A 19,357-nucleotide genomic window follows, 5' to 3' on the forward strand; every position below is an offset into this window, starting at 1 on the left:
TGCGCTTTGGTGGGTTGGTGTGGACTTGTTGGACCGAAGGGCCTGTTTCCACACTGTGAGTAATCTAATCTAAAGCATGTGTTATAGCAAAACCAACTGTACTTGCCTAGATGAATGCAGCTTCAACACCACTCAGGACAAACCAACCCATTTGATTTGCACCCCAGCCATCATCCTCAGTATTCATTCCTCTCATTACTGATGTACATTGGCAACAGTGTGTATCTTTCATAAGACAGCATCTTTCACAATGTGACTTGTACTTCTCTAAGGACAAGGACAGCAAATGCACAAGAATGCCACTACCTGCAGGCTACTCTTTGAGCCACACACCATCCTGACCTAGAACTTCATAATCTTTCCTTTACTGTAACTGGCTCAGTATCCTAGAATCCTTTTGCTACTGGCACAGTCAGTTTCTCTACACCTAAGGATTACAGCAGTTTAAAAATCAGCTTATTACCCATTTTTCAAGAACATTTAGGAATGGGCAAATAAATTCTAGTCTAGTCAGTATTACCCACAGCCAACAATAAATAAAACACAGATAACCCCTCCGATGATCACACCTCCCATATTTCACCACAGCTAAAGGCATGTGTTTGAAGAGTGGTCTGTTAGTAGCATAGAAAATGTAACTGCCAAATTTATACTGCAATATTCCACAAATTATAATGTCACAGATAATGTTATCTGTTACAGATCATTTGGTTCACTGATGTTGGTTGAAAGCTGCATATTGGTCAGAATAATGGGGATAACCCTTGTGCTCTTTTTTGAGTAGTATTGGAGATTGTTTATGTTTCCCTGTGAATAGGTAAGCCACAGCCAATGTCTTTGATGTCAACATAGATCGTCTCCATGTTGGATGTCTAAACTTGCTAGGATCTATCATCACCAAGAAGATGAATAATTTCAGTGTATTTTTCTTTGTTTCTCAGTTTTTATTTTGCGGCAGCGCATCATTCATGGCTTGATCTTTACCTTCAGTAGGCACCATTGGCTCAGACAGTCATTCTGTGGCTTTGGTTTTGTTCTAGTATTTCCTCTCGGGGCAAAATGTAAGCCAGTTGAGTGAGTTTGTCTGTTTGCTAGTTGGAAGAAAGATGATTGCAAATAAACAAAGGAAAGATGCCCAGGAGTTGAGATTATGCCAAGGTACCGTAGGTATTGTTTCTCTCCAAAATGTATTTGTCAACAAAAGAGCATTTTTGGATTTGTCTAAGGAATTGTGTTTCTGGGAGCTCCACTTCACAAAGTAAACCTTGACTGAGTGGTACCAGCCATATGCTGCAAACTGATTTTCATTCAAACTCCAGTGTAGATATGGAGTGACTGGTCCATTATTTGAGGCATAAAGAAGAATGCAAGGTTGGCTGCTTGGTCACCAAGACTACATTTTGTAGCTATGTTTGTTGACATGTCTCCAGGAACCATGACTACCTGTGAGTCACAATTGTACTAATGTGCACACTGCTACAAGAACTGTATTGGAATACACTATAGAAAGCAGTGCTTCACATACGTTAAGAGGTTGGAGGTGGGAGTACTGTAATAGTGATCAGTAAAGGACTCCTAGATCGCCATTAGCTTCAGCAATACTTTGCAAAATAGCTTGGACTAAGCATAGGTGGAGGAAGAGAATAACTTATCCTTAACCAGAATGTGAACAACATTAATCAAAAAGAACAGAAGATCTGTCTCAAAGTATCTTTACACTTTACCATAGTAATACACTAAACTCTCAAAAATAAGACCTTCCTGTGATTATTCCCTCCACACATCCTTATATATTCACTGCTCCATTACAAAATAAACCTTTACTTACCAGTCCTAGTTGCTGCATCTGAAGTATGACTCCAACACCTTTCCTCTGCTGATTTATTGGTATTCAATGCATGGTCAAAATGCAAAATTGGTCAACAATTGGTTAAAATGTGACAAGAGATGGACAATATTAAGGTTTTGGGTGAATAAGACCAAGTAACATTCAATATCCACAAGTGATGGCAGTGACCATCTTCAACAAGGGAGAATTTAAACACCATCCTTTGACATCCAATGGCATTATCATTAGAGAGTCTCCAACTATCAACATAAATGACCAGAATCTGAAATGGAACAGTCATATAAATACAATGTCTATGACAGCAGCCTGAGGCTGGGAATTCTACAGCGGGTAATTCTCCCGTTGACTCCTCAAAGCCTATCCATCTTCTACAGAAAAAGTCAGAAATGTGATGGAGTAACGCTCACTTACCTGGATAGGTGCAGCTCCAACAACATCCATTAGGGACTAAATTATCCAGAAGAAAGCAGTCCATTGATTAGCACCACATCCACTACCTTCAACATGCGCTCCCTTCATCTCAGACACACAGGAGCAGTAGTATTTACTTCAGTAAGATGACGTTAAAAATCACACAATACCAGGTTATAGTCCAAAGGTGTATTTGGAAGTACAAGTTTTTGGAGTGCTGCTCCTTTGTCAGGCTACCTAGATTTCCAGAAGTGATTTGACAAGGTACCATATCAAAGGTTACTTTGCAAAGGTCATGGTAAACAGAGTAAGATGATAATATGGGTCGCAAATGATGTAATAACATGGATAGGGAATTGGTTAACTAACAGGATGGAGAGTAGGTTATTTTTGGCTTGACAAGATGCATAAAGGGATCAATAATGGGGACTCAACTATTCAGAATTATGTTAATGATTTTTTTTGGACGAAGAAACCAATTATATTGGTCTAAGTTTTCTGATGACAAAAAGATAGTTAAGAAAATAAATTATGAAGAAGAAGTAAAGAATCTGAAAAGAGCGAAGATGGATAAGTTAAACAAGTGGTCAAAAATTTGGAAGATAGAAGTTATGTCAGAAAATGTCTTCTCTGGCAGGAAGACAAGAAAGGTACTATATTGTTTAAATGGCAAGAGTACTCTGAGGTACAGAGGGATATGGATGTCCTTATACAGGAACCATAGGAAGTGAGTATACAGGTACACAGCACTGTAGGAAGGATGTGATTGCACTGGAGGGCTTGCAGAAGAGATTCAAAAGGATGTTGCCTGGGATAGAGCATTCTCACAGAAAGGCTGGATAAGTTCGGATTATTTTCTTTGCAGCAGTGAAAGTTGAAGGGGCAGTGATAGGCATTTATAAAATTATGAGGATCATGGACAGGGTGGGTAGAAAGCAGATGTTCCACTTAGTTGAGGGGGAGACAAACATTTTCAGTGAAATGCAGGATGCTTATAGGGGATTTGAGGAAAGATTTTTCAACCCAGAGGGTGGATGAGGTTTGGAATGCACCATCTGGAAAGGTAATTGAGGCAAGAAACCTCACAGCCTTTAAACCACAATCTTTTTCTATGATGAATAGTTTCTTTGGATGTTTTCATCTGCCAAACCTCCTGCCAAAAGTCGACACCTGTTACTCCCTGGCTTTGTGTGTTTAGCCATACATGACATAACCGTATAAGCCTGTCGACCAACGACAAGGTCTAAGTCAGAAGTGTGTTGAATTAATCCCCACTTGCCTGGATGAGTGCAGCTCCGACAACAAGCTTGACACCATTCAAGCCAAAGCCACCTATTGATAGTCACCACCAAACGTTTACTTCCTTTGCCAATGATGATCAGTCGCAGCAATGTGTAGCATTTACAAAATGCACTGCAGAAATTCACCAAGACCACTTAGACAGCACTTTGCAGACCCACAGGCACTACCACCTAGGAGGAGAAGGACAGCAGAGATATGGGAACACCATCACCTGTGAGTTTCCCTCTGTGTCATTCACCTTCTTGATTTGGAAATATATTGCCATTCCTTCAGTGTCACTGGGTCAAAATCCTGGAACAGCCAACAACACCTACATCCCATGATTCAGTAAGAAAAACACTTATTTCTTCTTCTAAGACTTTAGAATGAGGCCGTAGTACTGGAAAGAGATATCTGTCAAGGATGCCACACTGGCTGTTACATTTCCTTTAAGCCCTGCCATTGTGAAGGTGGAATGTGCTAGAGACTACTTTAGTAGTGCACAGTTGTAGGCAAAGTGAGGTTAGTGTTCATGTTAAAATGGCCTGGATATATCTGGCTATGAAAGGACAGATGCAGGAAGTGCCTATTCATGAACCAATGACATCATCACATTCCTTGCACAGTGAGGTCATCATCAGCTGACCAATGTTGTTGATGTTGACTCTGCCCTCACATGCTTGCTCTTGGCGGAGTTCACAGCAAGGCCAATGTTCAGCCTTTTTTGGAACAGAACAGATTTCTCTTTGGAGCAGTGAAGGTTGAAGGGGCAGTGATAGGCATGTATAAAATTATGAGGATCATGGACAGGGTGGGTAGATAGCAGATGTTCCACTTAGTTGAGGGGGAGACTAACATTTGCAGTGAAATGCAGGATGTTTAGAGGGGATTTGAGAAAAGATGTTTCAACCCAGAGGGTGGATGAGGTCTGGAACAGATACTGCCTGACTTTCTGAATATTTCCAGGGTTTCTGTTTTCATTTCAGATTTCCAGCCCCTTTGGTATCAGGTTTTTGACTGTTGGATAATTCTATTGTTGACATCTCTAAACCTGTCTGAGACTTACTTGCTCTCTCTCACTCTCACCCACTCACTCATTCACTCACTCTCTCTAACTCTCTCCCTCAATCTGTCCCTCTCACTCTCACACTCATACTCTCACTCACTCACCCTTCTGGAAATTGAAAGAGATTATATATTTTCAAAGCTTTGCTGTATTTGATACAACTCTATTTTCCATGAGAGCCATAGAAATTGGAGGAGGAGTAGGCCATTTGGCCCTTCAAGGCTCCCCGTAAGATAATGGGTCATCTGAATTTTGGTCTTTTCCCCACATTCCTGCCTGCCCGTCGTAACTCAGCTTTGAACTGGCAGTATGGATCTCCTGCCAGATTTTGAACTGGAGGTGGAAATTCTACTCCCTGAGAGCTGCTAGCCAATTGAAGCTGACAGCTCTCTGCTGCTGACAATGCACCCACTAAAAGCCTAGGATTGACAAGGAACCCAGGCCATAGGCCAGTGAGGGTAGGTGGGGTTTAAGGCAATGGAATTACTGGCCGGTGGTGAAGTTGTAAGAGAGGTTGGGGAGGAAGCCCAAAACAGTCAGCCCACTTGCTGATCATCATAGAATCATAGAGTCCCTACAGTGTGAAAACAGGCCTTTCAGCCCAACAAGTCCACACCAACCATCTGAAGTAAACACACCCAGAACCCATTCACTTACCCTATTATCATATATTACCCCTGACTAATGCACCTAACCTACACATCCCTGAACACCATGGGAAGTTAGCATGGTCAATTCACCTAACCTGCACACATCTTTGGATTGTGGGAAGAAACCGGAGCAGCAGAGGAAACCCACGCAGACACTGGGAGAATGTGTAAGCTCCACATAGACAGTCACCTGATCCTGGAATCAAATCCTGGTCCCTGGCGCTGTGAGGCAGCAGCGCTGACCACTGAGCCACCGTGATGCTGGATCCCTTTGTCATTCACTGAATGCCTTTGAAGCCTGGAAGCCGGCAAGTTCCCTATCTGACAACACTCCCCCATTTACTGCTTCATGAATATTGACAGTTGTGGGATAAGGCTCTTAAATGCACTACCTACTGAGTAAGGACCTCAATTAAGTGTTGTAGCAATCCATGAGCTCTCTTGCACTGGATGTGGAAAAGCAGAGGGTTCACATTCCACTACCTTCTGCCCAACTCAAGAGCCCTACCTTCAAATCCACTGTAAGGAGGCTTTAAATTCCACCTTTTGCATTTAAGTTCCAAATCCTGAAGGTCCCAGGACACGTTAATAGGGGCATTAGAATATATGTGGGCACTTGCCATTATCAGCTGTGGCATAGATTTTAAGAGCAAGGAGGTTATGTTGGAGCTGTACGGAACTTTATTTTGGCCACAGCTGTTCTGGCCACCACACTATAGGACGGATGTGATTGCATTAGAAGGAGTGCAGAGGAGATTCACCAAGATGTTGCCAGAGATGGAACATTTCAGCCATGACAAGAAGCTGGCTAAGTTCGGGTTCTTTTCTTTGAACAGCGAAGGTTGTGGGGGACCCTGACAGAGCTGTTTAAGATTATGAAGGGCACGGACCATGTGAGTAGAAAGCAACTGTTCCCCTTCATCAAAGGGTCAGGAATAAAGGTGCTCACTCTTAAAGTGAAAGGCAGGAGCTTTAAAGGGGATTGGAGGGAAAAGTTCCCACCCAGAAAATGGGGTGGATGTCTGGAATGCACTACCTTGAAGGATTGTTGAGGCGTGTGACCACACAATCTTTAAAAAGTGCTTAGATAAGCTTTTAGGGTGTGTAACATTCAAGGCTATGGACCTAGAATGGGCAAGTGGGGCTAGTGTAGGTGGTAATGTATTTTTTTCAGAACTTCTTGGTGACTGCAGGTTCTGTACTATATGGTTCGATGACATTAGAGCAACATTACATATTGAACTTCAGAATCAGAGACTTCCAAAGAAAGGATATTATGTCACAAATGTTTAACAGTGCCTTGTCCAAGGGATAAAAAGGAATCAGCCTTTGTTGCTTCCAAAGTCAGGTCTCTGAAAAAAGGGCATGAGGAAAGTAATTCCTGGATTTTGATGCAGTGACAATAATGATATAGTTCCAAGATGACATGATGTACGAGCAAGGAATTAATGTGAACTTGTGTCGGACAGTATTTAGAGTTCTACAGTATTATGTACAGTGGTGGGTACCACGCTCTAGGAAGAATTTGAACATATTAGACAGTGCAGAAGTGATTTTAAAGAATAGTCCCAGGAATAAGAATCTTCAGTTATGAAGGTAGATTTAAAAAAGCCATTTGATAGAAGTTTTTAACTCACAAGAAACCTGGTCAGAGTAGATAGAGACTAAAATAGAAACGAAATACTGAAGATGCTGGAAATCCAAAATTTGTTTGATCAGATTGCTTTGATGTGAAGTGCAGTCACTTCCATCTCACCGCTGGCATTCAGCACTTTTGTCTGTGCAGCCTGCCCAAGACACCTTTGAAAATATCTTTCAAGCCCTCAACATCTAGAAGAACAAGGGCAGAAGATGCATGCATGCATCACCCACCCATAGGTTCACTTGCAAGTCACAGGCATCCTAACTTAGCAATGCAAAACTGTTAGGTCATTGCCACCAGGTCAAATTCCTGCAACTTCCTCATTAACAGCACTGTGGATGTTCCTACAGTAAAGTAGACTGCAGTGGTTCAGGAAAGTGGCGTTCTGCTACCATATTAAGAGGCATTAAGGCTGGGCTTGCCAATGTTAGTTATTTCTCAATAATATATACTTCTGTTAAAAATGGCAAGTAGCTCTAGTAGGATATTTTCAAACTAGTGGAAATGTTTAGCACTCAATTAACGTGAGTCTGGGCACTGCTGTGAGACACAGAAATCACTTTTCTTTGACTTTTCACAGTTCAAAAAACACATTCCATTCAGATATGCATCTTTCCAATCATGATACGGTCTCCAAAGGGCATCAATGCTTCCTATGTATTTAGGAACAAGTAAGCACTCAACGATGAGAAGTTCAAGGTTTCACAGGGTAAAATATGTGCAATAAAAATATATGTATGTTGTCTTTTTAAAGGGTCAATGTTTGTGCACTTAATTTTGTTTCACCTAATTAATGTTGACTTCGTGAAATGAAAGTTTGACGTAATGAATATTAGGTATTCATAAATTGATTTAAAGTAATTTGGTTTAATTATGTAGAGCAATCATAATGATATAAGTACTCGAGTGTAAGAGATGGCTTGATATAAATCAAATCAAAAGAAACAGAAAATAAGGTTACATTGGCAGGATCATGTCAGCAGATCCCACAGAAATCATCTGGGCTATCCCTGCCCTTCCCCACAAATTTGAATTCCTGGTGAATCTGACAACCCAGGACTGGTAGCTTTTAAACTCACAAACCGCATTGATAGGCAGACGAGGAATGTGATTTAAAAATGTGTCAATCATTTTAAAATCATACCTACCTCAGTTTCCATGTGTGGGCTACCAGCTATTGCACACCATCAGTAATTAAATCAAAACTCGAAATAGACCTTTCTACTGGAAGATTTTTGAAGAGCCTTATAAGCAACTTTGTACGTAATACAAAACAACGTGGTGCGATAGGTATGTTTGTTGGGCCCAGCCTAGGTCAGAAATAGAGTCCAACAAAGATACCAGCATTGATTGCCGGGCAGTAGTTCCCCATCACTGTTCCTAAAGCTAGCCATTTAGCAGAAGTAGGATCGTAACAAGCTGGGTGACCCGCCTTCACATGGTGGGCAGCCAATTTGGTACCTGGTTGTGGTCAATTAAAGGACACCACCTGTTTCCCAACCACAGGAGTTCACTGTAGGTGCCTGGAAGCGGGTACATGGGAGAGGTCAAAGGGGCTAGGCAGTGTTCAAAGCCTTTCCTTCCTGTCTGGGTGAAAAGCAGCCACATGCTGCCCTGTAGGGGAGCTATATCCACCCACCATTCACAGTGACAGCCTAGCTGCAAAAACCAGTTTTAAATTCAAGTTTTGAAAGGTTTCTTGAGAGGGCACTTATATGTTGAAGCTACCACAGTGTGCTGTGCCTTTTGAGCTAAAAGATTTCTGATTGGCCCTCCAGCTTTGGGAATTTATCCACCATCCTTAATTGGATTGGGAACATATGCACATATCAATGACTAAGTGCTTTACCCCAGTGTTCAAGATCTACAAAACAGTCCTCACTTCTGGTTTCCCTCCCTGTTCTAAAGATCCACCCCCAGAATCACAGAGGTCAATTAGGCCATTACATTCATTCCGATTATTTGTAGAACCATCCAAACAGTGCCATTCCCCCACTTTACTTCCATAGCCCTGCATATAAGCCAACTTTCTTTTAAAATCGTTGATGGTCTCTGCTGTCACTCTTCTCATGTGCTGCATTTCCAGGCCATTACTCGCTGCAAAGTTAAGTTCTCCTTCACATTGCCCCTGTGTCTCTGACACAAATCGTCATTTCTGGATGCCTGCTCATTGTATCATTAGCTAACAGGAGCAACTTTTCTTTATCTAACATATCTAAACCCATCATACTCTTCTACACCTCCCTCAAATCTTGTAAACTCCTTTTTTTCAAAGAAAATGGATCTTCTGCAACCTAAGTATTGGTAATATCCCTCCAATATTGCTCTGTGGCACACTATTCTCTGCAGTGTAAGAAATGGACATTGTTGTATGGGCAACACACTGCAAACTTACTACTAACAATGCAGACTACTGAAATCAATCTATTTTAATGTGGGTAACTACAAAGCCTGCTTGGTCAGGTATGCTAGAAGAAAACCATTTGCTGTTCTGATGAGAAGAGTTGAAAAGCACAGCCGGTTAGGCAGCATCTGAGGAGCAGGAGAGTTGATGTTTTGAGCATAAGCTTTTCATTAGGAATGGACTAGGAGAAAGTGAAGACGGTAGATGCTGGAGATCAGAATCGAAAAGTGTGGTGCTGGAAAAGCACAGCCGGTCAGCTCATGCTCGAAACATTGACTCTCCTGGTCCTCGGATGCTGCCTGACCAGCTGTGCTTTTCTAGCACTATACATTTTGACTCTGATCTCCAGCATCTGCAGTCCTCACTTTCCCCTCCCTGATGAGAAGACTATCTTGTAGTTGAAAAGATATAATCTATTGCATGTTTAAAAAGTAGTTGCAACTACATTGATATGATAGACTTTGTTACACAGACTTTGAGGAAGGCTAGATGTTAGAACTCACTCCTTTGAGATATTAAGGTGTTCTGCTTACAAGTCCATGTGAAAACATCCTGTTTAGTTGTGCTTTTGGACTTCTTCAAGGTAAATTCTTTCAGATCCTTTCAACTCGATATATATCTCCCTACAAGCATATTTTCTCATAGTGAATAATATACATTTGAGTACATAATTATATTTATCACTACCTTATATCCCTACCATTTTCTGACTTCACAAATTCATCCAAACTGGCCTTTGCACAATTCTCCAGACATTGTTCTCTTTGGACTTGGAAGACTGCTACAGCACTGTGTAGAAGACTGTTCATTTCAGTTCTTTTCCTGAGAGTCAGAAGTCTGTAGGTTACTTTAAACTGGAAAAAGTGAAATTTGTTCTTTGTCATATCCTGTACCTGAAGCAGGCAATTGAGTTCTTGCAGTATCTTCAATTGTTGAGCATTGAAACTGATGGTTTCCATACATTATAGGCACAAAATTCTCAATCTGTGTAAACACATTTTTAATTCTCAATCTGCCGGTAGATTTGTGCTGAAACATGTAAACTTGTTTACAAGGGTTTGGACATTCTACTTCACCCTCAGTGATTATTTTAGTGGCGAAACCAAAATGTTCAATTCCTTGGTTCTGCTATTTAAGACTTGTTTCTGGTTTGGCATGATTTCTGTAACAGCTACTGAGTATTCTTCCTGGGAAGAGAAGGAAGTCAAACATTTTGTTGAAACTTGCCTTATCTTTGTCACCTTAGCATCTAAAATCAGATGTGCTTTGTCTGGCTCAAGCAAAGGATTCAGTTCATTAACTATGTCCCTGCTTGTTTCTCATCATAAACCTTGCTGGTTCTTGCAGGCTGAGCACTCCTTAGTGTCAATCGCCGTGGGAAACATTTGTGCCAATACAATGTAGTCATAGGTTCCCATCTTATTTGCAGTTCAAAACAAATTTCTTATGTCAGCATAATTAATCTCAGTGGATCCAATTTTTAAAATTTTGATTGTGTCATTAGGCTAGGAAGCTCTATGAACTCTTTGATCTGATCTTTGGCTATTTGTCAACCAGATGCCCCTTGACTTTCTGTTTCTTAACTTTGTATTGTTTAACCCCTTCTGCCATTTGAAGATATTTGTGGTCGAGATGCACATTTTATTGTGAAGTGCTTCTGAGTGTTCTGCTATTTGGAATCCCTTATATCAGAAATTAGCTTATCGCATACCTTTGCTTTTAACAACTGTAGCTTCTGAACCTTGTTGTCATTTGTTAACATTATTTTCTTAGTCATGACTCATTGATAATATGGTTACACTTTCCTTGGTGTCCAACTTAAAATACATGAAATGACAATCGACATAGTCATCAAAGGTCTAGATCATTTATTTGCCCTAGGAACATTTTAGGTTTTTTTCTTCTTTTGTGGACCATTCCTTCTCATTAATCTTTTTGTGTGGGTAGTTTTTATAAAACCGTGTCCCTAGTGGGCTCATTTTCTGAATGTGATATCTATATTATAGATAAAACATTCACTTTAAATAGCTGGGCACTGTCTGTGCCTGTGAGATTTCTTTGATCCGTGGAGCTGACAAAGACTTTTACAGTCCAGTGCCTGTCCTACTCACTTCATTTCTCATGTGTTGTATGTGGTTTTGTACTTTAAGAATTAAAGATTCTAATATCATTTATTCATAATATAATTTTATATTTGCCTTCTTAAAATACTCTTTATTTCCTTGTAACAGTTGTGATGCTGCCTATTATGGTTGTACAGGAGGATTTTCCCTTCACAGGAGAAATGGAGAATTCCTGCCTTTTTTGTGGGATCATTTCTTTGTGGCTTCAATAAATTATTCTTGCTTTAATTATAGTCCTACTGTGTGATTCCAGTGTGTATTGTGATCATAATGCCTCCCAATTTTTGTCAGGTCAGATCTGCTTAGGCTTTATTTACTGATTTTCTGATGTCCTGGACCGATGACCTTCAACTAATATTTCTTTGGTACCTCATTACTTCTGTTTCTGTTATTGTGCCTCATGATTCCCATTCACTGTGGCAACAATGCTGAATCTGAGCTGTAAGTAATTTTAAACTTCTCACACCTCCAGTCTGGAAAAACTGTACCATCTTAAAGTTGCCATTGTCCCACCAGGGATTTTAAACTTTACTGACAAAGCCTCCAAAGTTTGTTCACTCACCACTAAACTCTGACTAGGATGGCTTCCATAAATGCCTCACGAAGGAGCCACCATGTGCATTGGAGTTACAATTCTCCTTCTCCAGGGAGTTGCTAACTCTCTAACTTTGCTTTGTTCATGTATGTATGATTTTAATGGAAGGTAGCTTAGTCAGAGAAATAATCGCATTAGTATGCCTCATACTTGGCCCATCTTGAAGGTTACGCAGGCATTAGGGACCTCCTGATTCCTGATGAAGGGCTTTTGCCTGAAACATCGATTTCGCTGTTCCTTGGATGCTGCCTGAACTGTTGAGCTCTGCCAGCACCACTAATCCAGAATTAGGGACCTCCCCACTATTATGGCAGTAATAAGAGTGTGTGTGTGTGTGTGTGTGTGTGTGTGTGTGTGCGCGCGCGTGTGTGTGTGTGTATTCAATTTTTAATTGAATATTGAATGCAGAAGTTTGTGTCCAGTATTGTACTCACCACTGTATGGGACATTGCAGATCTGGAAGGCTCAGATCTCCCTTCTTCTACACATTATAAAATATATCATTTGAGATGGTTCTCAGTGGGATCATTGAAATGTTGCTGCTGAACTCAAAGTCCTGGAAAGACTCTGCCAGTCAATACCTTGAAATGAACCGACTTGCAGACACAGATGCAGTACTAATAGCATCCTCTAGGCATCCCATTTTCTTATCTTGACTGATCATTCTCAGAAACCCCACCATGACGCAGGATACACTTTTCCCACTTACTACTCTATGCTCCTGACCTGACAAAACACAGCATCCCCTCACTGTCATTGCTGACTCACCCTCATTGTCTTGAACCTCTGTCCCATGTGCCACTGTCTTCCTCTTCTCCAATGTGTAGCAAAATTCAACAAGTGAAACTGCAGACTCAAGCACAATTGCACAAACTGGATTCTCGCACATCACCTTTAAAGGAACGTGAAGCAAGAGTTGTGAAATTCTCTTGCCCTGCTGACTTTATCTCCAAGGTAAGAGCTCATAAAAAATGTTTTATGCTAATGCACATTCATAGCATGCAACAATATTACAGTAGGGACTTGCCACAAGCTAGTATGAGTCCCAACATGTCACTGTCGTTATCTCTGCATCTTATTCCACTGCCAAGAGATCAAACTGCTGGTTCCTCCCTGATTCCATCTCTCTCTCTCTCTCTCTCTCTCTTTCTCTCTCTCTCTCTCTCTCACACACACACACACACACACACACACACACGGAAATTAGAGAAAGCTGAGAAACCCTGCTTCGTAAAATACGGTGACCAATACTGGACAGAAAATTCTAACTGGAGAATAAGAAGACCTTTCTAATGTCCTTACCTCTGGACCAAAAATGCTCAAGTCCCACCTGCTTCATGGGTATTTAGTAACATCAATATCAATACAGGCTCAGTACATCATCTCTATTTCTCAATACCTCACTTTCTGCAGTACAAGATCCCATATGCTTCACTGACTAATTACGAACGTTCACTAATATCCTTTAGAGAAGAGTGTCTTTGGTTTTTAGCTGGTCCAGCCCACATGTGATTTCAGTCTACAGCAATGTGATTTATTCTTAACTATCTTCTAAAATGGCCTAGCAAGCCATTCGGTTGTAATAACTGAAAAACATGATCAAAAAATATATGGAAACAGATGGGGACACAGCATTGACCTCGGCAATTACAAATAAAGCCCTTCTGGCTCTGCAAGTCTCCCTTACTAATATCGAAGGGGGGGGGCTAGTACCAAAACTGGGAGAGTGTCTGTCCCAATTGGGAGAGTGTCTAGTAAATCAACAACCTGACAAGTTGTACATATGGAATCATACCTTACAGAAAATGTCCAAACCCACAATCCCTGGATAGGCCCAGCAGAGGTGGTGTACAGTTAGGAAGTAGTTTCTCTGGCAATACTCAACATTGATTCCATGTCATCTCATGGCAGCAGGTCAAACATAGCTAAGGAAACCTTTTGCTGATTACTGCATACCGCCTTCCCTTGTTTAATGACTCTGCAATCCTATGTTGAATGGCAGTTGGAGGGAGCACTGAAGGTGACAAGGGGGCAGAATGTACTCTGGGTCAGAGACTTCAGTGTCCATCACCACAAGAGGCTCAGTAGCAGCACTGGTGATCAAACTGGTTAAGCCTTAAAGGACTTGTTGCGAGACTGGGTCTGCAGTCTACTGGGTCAGCCAATGATAAGAGGATATTTCACCTCATGAGAGAGTCCAGGACGAGAGAATGTAGTCTCAGAGTGAAAAGGTACCAATTTAAGACTCAGCTGAGGAAGAACTTCTTCTCTCAGAGATTTGAGAGTCATTCAAACTCTGTGCCCCAGGGAGTAGGGACAGAGTATTTGTATATTTTTAAGGCTGAGATAAATCTTTGATCAGGAGGGGAATCATGGTTTTCAGAGAAAGGGGAAGAAAGTGGATGCGAGGAATGTTAGATTACCAGTGATCCTAATGAATAGCGAAGCAGGCTCAAGGAACCAAACAGCCTTCTCCTGTTCCTATCTCTTTTGATCTTAGGGCAGCAAGTAGTACGGGAACCAATAAGAGGGAAAAACATATTTGACCTCATCCCTACCATTTTACTGCGAATGTATCTATCTATGACAGTATTGATAAGAGTGATTGCTGCACAATCTTTGTGGAGACAAAGTCCTGCTTTCACATTGAGAGAAGCCTCCATCATGTTGTGTGGCACTATCACCATGCTAAATACGACAGACTTTGAACTGACCTGGCAGTTCAAGACCGGGCACACATGAGGCACTGTGGGGCATCAACAGCAGCAGAATTGTACTTCAATACAATCTGTAACCTCATGGCCCTGCATATCCCCCACTCAACCATAACCATCAAGCCAGGGGATCAATCCTGGTTCAATGAAGAGTCAGGAGGGCACGCCAGGAGCAGCACCGGGCATACCTGAAAATGAAGTGTCAACTTGGTAAAGACGCAGCATAGGACTACTTGTGTGCCAAATGAACATATGTAGCAAGTGATATAAACGATCCCATAATCAATGGCCTGACCTGGGCTCAGCAGCGCTGCCCAAACCAGGTTTTGGTGCTGGATAACTAAATATCTCACTGAAGGTGGTGAAGATTCCACAAATATCCCCATTCTCAAAACTGGAAGAACTCAGCACATCAGTGCAAAAGATAAAGTGGAGTCATTCACAATAATTTTCAACAAAAGATCATCTAACTATTGTCCCTTGTCATGCAATGGTGTTGCCACCACTGAATTCAGAATTGTTCACAAGCTGGGGATTACCATTGACAGGAAACTGAACTGGACTGGCCGTACAAACACAATGGCTACAAGATCAGAGGCTAAGATTCTTACAGCAGGTAACTCGCCCCCTCACCCTCCAAAACCTATCTACCATCTGCAAGACTGCAGTCAGGAGAGTGAATGCATTTTCCCATTTTTCTGGGATGTGTGCAGCTCCAATAGCTCATAAGAAGCTTGACACTATCAACCTACTTGATTGGCATCACATCAACAAGCATCCACTTTCTCCACCACTGGCAGCAGCAGCAGTATGTATCATCTACAAGATATACTGCAGAAATTCATCAAGACTCCTTCAGCATCATTTTTCAAACCTGCAACAACCACCAATAAGAGCAGCTGATACATGGGAGCACCACAACCTGCAGGATCCCCTCCAAGCCAATCACCGTCCTGACTTGGAAATATGTTGCCTTTCTTTCACTGTCGCTCAATCAAAATTCTGGAACTTTCTCCTTAATAGCATTGTGGGTCTAACATACTGCGCAGATACTGCAGTGGTTCAAGATAGCAGGTTACAGGAATCAGCAATCAATGCTGGTCCACTTAGTGATGCCCATGTCCCATTAATGAATAAAATAAACTACCCTCTCAGTATATTTTGCCTCTATCAAAGGCCCATGCACGTAGATTCCTCGGTCTCTCTTTCCCCACTAACGCTTCCCTACAAAGTCACTAATGTTTCTCCCTATGCCCTTTGCTAAAATGGATGACCTCTCACTTCTCTGTGTTAAATTATACCTGTCACATGTCTACTCATTCTGTAAGCCTTTGTCCTGTCATAAATCAATTGGTGTCATTTTCAGTGTTATTAAACCTTCAAGTTTAATATAATTGGCAAATGTTGCGTATTTACTCTGTATTCCAATATTCAAATCATACTTTTTTTTTTAAAAAAGTGAGCCTAACACTGACCCTTGGAAACCACCACTGTCTACCCCCTCCAATTGGAAAAAAATAAGCACTTAACTTGTCTTGCTGTTACCTGTCCTTATGTCAATTTTTATCCAAGCTAAGCACTAAAATTGGAACAACACAAGAAGATTAGCATGGCCTGTGTGCAAAAATGACAGGCAAATTCATGAAGCGTTCCACCAAAAACCTACTCTCCTATTCTTTGAACTTCAGTTTTGTTTCTTGGCATCTTCCAAAAGTTTAATTGAAATCTGTATGAATAATATTCATCACATTCCTTTGTCAACCTTGACTGTCACTTGATGAAATACTTCAATTTGATTAGTCAAACAAGATATCTCTTTTGCAAATCAATGTTGATTCTCCTTAATTAATTCAAGGGCTGTATTTTTCCCCTTTGATTTTTGTTACCAAACCTTTCTCCACCACCAACCTGTAGTTACAAAGACTGTTTTTGCATACTTTCCTGAACAGGTAGATGCAGCAACTGTCAATATAGCATACAGCAAAGATATTTTACAAAGGGAAATTAATTATTTGAACATCACAGTTCTGAAAGTGGAGAGATGTTTAAACTAATGATTAGATTTTTTTGTGAGAATTGAAGCTAAAAAGTAAATGTCTTACAACTGGATAAAATAAGAAACAATTTTTTTTCCCCAAATTGTGATTCACATTTTGCATTGGAGAAAGGTATGGAGCTGAACATTTGCATCACAGCTGACAGGATGGGAGGATACTAAGAATGCCTTTCAGGAGACCAACTACATAACACTGACTCAATTTCAGTAAAGATTGGGGTCAAATAAGATTGCGTCATCGCACATATTCTCTTCTCCATTTTCATTGCTGCGAAATTGCACCTCACCTTCACAAATTACTGTCATACGCAGAGATCATCCACAGACTGGGCAAGAAACTGTTAACCTATGTCACCTTCAATCCAAAACTAAAATCACACCAATTTTAGTCACTTGTGTGCATTCTCACTTAGAAACTGAGCTCCAGGTCATTGTTGAACTTCAGTTTTGTGGCTTATGAGCAATTAAAATTGAGAAGATTTACTTGGGACGGCATTGAAGAAATTGAGAAATTTTATCAAGCACACACCATTGCAGGGTCACAGTGTCACAGAAAGTGCACAACCTTCCAGACAACTTGCCCAGCCAATCCTCCAATCACCAACACTCATGTAAGCAGTACTATTATCAGCCATTTTAGAACCAATTGAACTAGAGTGGAAGCTAACCAATGGGGAGGCAATGAACCAGTGTTATTATCACTTTACTGTTAGAAAGTCAGCTAAGGTTATGCAGACCTGGGTTCAAATCTCACAATGACAGATGGTGGAATTTGAATTTGATAAAAAAAATAAAAACCTGGAATTAAGAATCTACTGATGTCCATGAAATCATTGTCAATTGTCAGAAAAAAACACATCTGGCTCACTAATGTCCTTCAGGGAAGGAAGTCTACAATTCCCACCTGGTCTGGCCTACATGTGACTCCAGACTCACAATGACACGCTTGACTCTCAACTGCCCTCTGGACAATTAGGGATGGGTAATAAATGCTGGCCTAGCCAGAGATGTCCATATCCTGTGAATGAATTTTTAAAAATCTTAAAGGACTGCCTAAGAAGATGAAGAAGACATCTAAATTACCAGTTGTTGATATTGGGTGCTATAGCTTTTAAATCTCTTGAGTGGTTCTTTTGATTATTAACCTATATTTCTATATCAACAGGGATTCAACAGTTACTTTTAAATCATGTTGATATAAATCTGTGAGTTGAAGGAGATAAATTCAGAAAGTAAAGCACTTGGAGAGGGGGTCGTTTGCATTTAACTGAAAACAATGTTTGGCTAACTGTTCACTGGAACTAACCAAATAACAACAAATCATGATTTTATTTTTTATTCATTCATGGGATGTGGGCATCATTGGCTGGGCCAAAACTTATTCCCTGCCTTTAGTTGTCCTTGAGAAAGAACAAACTTCTTGAACTGCTGCAATCCATTTGCTGTAGGTAGACACACAATACTGATTCCTGATGAAGGGCTCTGGCCCGAAACGTCGAATTTCCTGTTCCTTGGATGCTGCCTATCCTGCTGTGCTTTAACCAGCAACACATTTTCAGCTCTGATCTCCAGCATCTGCAGACCTCACCTTTTACTCGAAGACACACAATACTGCTGGGAAATGAGTTCCAGGATATTGACCCTGAAACTGAAGCAACAGTGATGTATTTCTAAGTCAGAATGGTGAGTGGGTTGGAGAAGAGCTTGCAGGTGGGTTCTGCTACTGTGTTTAGATTGCAGTGGTTTATGGTTTGGAAGGGGCTGTCTAAGGATCTTTGGTGAAGTTCTGCTCTGTATTGTGCAAATGGTACACACTGCTACTATTGAGGACCAGTGGTGGAGGTACTAAATATTTGTGAATGCGGTGCCAGTCAAGTTGCCTGCTTCATCCTGGGTGGTGTCAAACTTCTTGAGTGTTGCTAGAGTGGCATTCATTCAGACAAACGGGGAATATTCCACCACGCCCCTGATTTATGTCTTGTAAATGGTAGACAGGAAAATTGATGGTAGGGCTACTGATTTTATAGAGCAATTGAAAGATGTTGCCACACTAAGCTTTTTAGGGTGTGATTAACCAGAAGGAGCCTTAAGAAAAGGAGAGGTGTCCTATTTGATGATGTTTTTCAGTGTCTTACTGTTAGAATTCCAAGTCAAATTCCTTCCCTTCAGAAGAACAGCAGTGGAAAGGGTTGGCAGCAAAAGCCATCTGGTTTCCCAGTTGTTTCAATGTAGTGAGCAGTTGGATCTTTTGAATGGTGAAGAGAAGAAAATTTAGAAAGGCACTTCTATGAGTGAGGATGTGGTGATAGGTTTCCAAGGCTAGTTTGCTTCAGGTATTGTTGGTAGTGATAATCTTGTTGTTACCTTCAGATTAGAGGTCGTACATGTCTGATTGTAAAATCTCCTTAACTTACTCAGCAAACAAAAAGATTGATACGTATATAAGAAAGGCTTGAGATTACCAATATGAATTTTATCGTGTTCCATGTGTAATCCTGGATATTTTTTGAAAATGGAGGTCAAATTTAATTACAGGACTAATTGTTGATCATTATCAATTTTAGAC

The 19,357-nt window shown here is 40.9% G+C and overlaps 1 protein-coding gene and 1 non-coding gene across 2 annotated transcripts in view; both read left to right on the plus strand.

Annotated features, from left to right (window-relative positions):
* Nucleotides 1–19,357, plus strand: part of LOC132816742 (PC3-like endoprotease variant B) — an 876,366-nt gene that overhangs the window by 589,652 nt on the left and 267,357 nt on the right. The window lies entirely within an intron of this gene.
* LOC132817000 (U6 spliceosomal RNA) lies at nt 16,295–16,396 on the plus strand. Its single transcript, XR_009644838.1, has one exon. It is a non-coding gene; the product is annotated as a U6 spliceosomal RNA (small nuclear RNA).

The sequence above is a fragment of the Hemiscyllium ocellatum genome, chromosome 6 (genome assembly GCF_020745735.1).
Source record: "Hemiscyllium ocellatum isolate sHemOce1 chromosome 6, sHemOce1.pat.X.cur, whole genome shotgun sequence".
Classification (NCBI taxonomy): Eukaryota; Metazoa; Chordata; class Chondrichthyes; order Orectolobiformes; family Hemiscylliidae; genus Hemiscyllium; species Hemiscyllium ocellatum.